Source organism: Octodon degus, unplaced genomic scaffold, assembly GCF_000260255.1.
Source record: "Octodon degus isolate 3935 unplaced genomic scaffold, OctDeg1.0 scaffold00022, whole genome shotgun sequence".
NCBI classification, from domain to species: Eukaryota; Metazoa; Chordata; class Mammalia; order Rodentia; family Octodontidae; genus Octodon; species Octodon degus.
Window position 1 is genome coordinate 22217091 of NW_004524598.1, and position 3168 is coordinate 22220258.

Sequence of the window (3168 nt, forward strand, 5' to 3'; positions counted from 1 at the left end):
TTCACCGGTCCCTCTCCAAAACGGCATCCAACCAAGGATGTGGGACTGTGGCTGCTGTCTGTACTGGTGCCATTTAGTGGGCCATGTAGTGCACAACGTCCACGGCCACACTCCACTGGCGCTCTTCTCCCTGGTGGTGTCAGGACTCACCTGTCCTCAGGGAGACCGAACTCTTCCATTTTAAACACTGCTGCCTCTTCACCTACCATCCTAAAAACACACAAACATTAACTGCTATCTAAACCCTCTGTGTGATGTCGTATCATATGATCCTTTTATTATTTAAATTATTTATAAATTTAAAATTATTTAAATCAATGCAAACATTGCCAAGAATATGCTTTTTGAATTTGCATCTGGGAATTAAAACAGTGTTCTGAGTAAAGTCACTTTGGTTGGAATAGCAGCCAGTAGCAGGGGTGTCTACATTTGATTAGAAAGCCCAACACGCTGATTATATATATATATATATGTTTATTTGTTTATTTATTTATTGTGTATTTGGTTGTTTCAGGGTCTCACTATGCAGCTTGTTCGGACTCATATTGATCCTCCTGTCACAGCCTCCCCAGCACTGGGATTACGGGCGTGTACCACTATGCGCAGACTCTGTGGCTGGCTCAGCCCGCCCTGGGCTATGGCTGGTGCAGCATGTGGTGCCTGGGATTGAACTGAGGTCCCTGCACTTGGCTAAGCTTGCCTAAGCAGGTGCTTTAGTCCGCTGAGCTATCTTGCTGGCCCAGCTGACAGTATTTAAAATGAGGATGCAAATCAGGTTTTACGTGATGCAGTGACTTAAAGGGCACAAGCTAACATCTAGGAAACAGTCCCTGGGATTCTGTGGATTCCCTTGTTGGTCTGAGTTGCTTTTGGCATCGGCTGGACCACGTACCAGCTGTGTGATCTGGGCATGATCACGATCTCTAAATCCCATTTTCATCAAATGAAAAATGAAAGCAGAATTTTTAAAAACAAAATTTTGTGGTTCTATTAAAATGTCTAGTAGAGGCTGGGTCCACATAAATCAAGTAATAGGTAATAGAGGTATTTGCAGCAGGTACTCAATTTAATAGAGTTCATTATGCTGAAGGATTCAGGAATTTGGGGGCTGCTAGTATGCTCTATAAAATTATGGTTCAGTGTGACAATACATCATGAAGCCACAGAGAGAAGCGCTCGGTGCTGGCCGTTCTCCAGGTGTCTGGAAGACATAAGGGATGGTGCATGTCCATCCCAGGAAGGGGGCAGAGGGCGAGGAAGTGCGATGTAATGGCGATGGTGCAGCTGATGGTGACGGGTGGTGCCCTCATAACCAGCCTTTGGGTACAGAGAGCCCTGAAGGTCTGAGCGAGAGCCTGCTCGAAGCCTTTGCCCACCGTCCTCTCCAGTCAAGCTGGCATGAAGAAGAGGAAATCCTTCCCGTGTGAGCTCACACTGCCCAGGGCTGGAAACATGTAACCTGTGAAATGTGGAGGTTTTCCTTCATGGCCACTTGCTGAAACCTGGACAATGGAGAAATCAGACTATTCATCTGTAGAAAGAAAATAGCTCAGGAAGGCCCTATAGTTTGTATTTCTGTTTGTTTGTTTTCTTAAGGTATTGCGAAAGGACCCGGTTAAAGTCCCATGAATTCAGGAAGAAATGGAGAACCACAGTCCCTAGGCTCACTGAACTTGTCGTTTTGCGGCTAAGGGAGGATGCCAGGAGCTTCCTGTCTGGGACACTGCCTTAGCCTGCAACCGTCCTCATCTGTTCCTACCCGTGCGGCATGATCTGAGTGTGTCTCCAACACCCGCAGGTGCTGGGCTCCTCTGATCAGGATTGGGAGGTGGTTTCCCCCAGGTGTTTGGAGGGAAACACCCCCAGTCACAGATCATACCAGCATTTCCTGCTCAAACACTAGGCGAAGTGGCCTTTTTGGAAATAGCTCAGTAGCTTAAGTGTCTGCCTGGAAAGCACAAGGTCCAGAGTTTGAGTCCCAGTACTGGGGGTGGGGGAATTTCTTACTTAATTTGTATGTATCCCCATAACGATGTTAGCTGCCCGCGGCAGGGACTCTGCCTGTGTTGTTCCCTGTGTATCCCAAAGACCTAGCACAGAGCCCAGCTCTTGATAGGTAATCGACCAAATGATTGATGAATCAGTTCATTCCCTGGCTCGTAGGCACTGACTTCTGTCCTTTTCTGCCCACCTCTTGTTTGTGGTTTGTATTTTAACTTTAGTTACATTTATATTTTTCTTACTTGTATGTTTAATCACTTTGTTATTTGAATTTATAATTCACTCACAATAAAAGAAAAATACAATGCTTCTTTACACTCACACACCTTCAGCGAGGATCAGTGTAAGCTACTGTCCTTTCAGCGTATGTCTACTCAACCCTGTCTCGTTGTAATTGTTTGAAAATTCCAAGCATATATTTTACCATCAAACCTTATGAAAGTGTGTAACAAGTTTCAACTCTGGCTCCTTTCAAAACATTTTGAGGACAGATTTGAGCATGAGGCATGTGAGAGTAAAATTTGTTCTGTTCTTTGGCTGCTTAAACAGTCAATTTCGTGGAGTTATTCAGATTAAGCTTTATAAAGAATGTCACTATGGGCATTGAACCTTGATCTATGGTTATAATCCTGAGACCAAGGTCCAAGTTCTCAACAAACTCACCCAGTTCCCCTCTTGTGGAAAAACAAGTCAATCAAGATCCAGTATTAATGAGATATTGATTCTTGACCCTGAGTGCACTGTGAGAGTTTGTGCCCAGGGACACCGTGGTGACCTCTGAACAGTAGAGCTGCTTAGAGCGTTGAAGCAGGGACGTTGGCAGGCAGCCCGAGGAGGGGCCGGCCGCTTCATCCCGCGTTACCACGGTGCGCCACGTCACGCTGCATCTGGCACGGCGATTTCTGTGAAACAGAGATGTGGCAGAGTGCGCTCATCCAGCTGATTCCCTGCATCTGTTATGTAATAAAACTCTCATGGGAAACTGTGTAGCCAAATGGGAAAAAAGCGCGCCATAACTGCTATTGGTTGGAACCATTACAAAGAATTGCACTCCGAAAGAGGTGATTTAGGAATTTTGGTGTCATGCTCGGAGCTGTAAACGCGGGCAGAGCTGGCCCACACTACATAGAATTGGTTGTGCGTTCCTCCATGCCAAATGGGAAATAC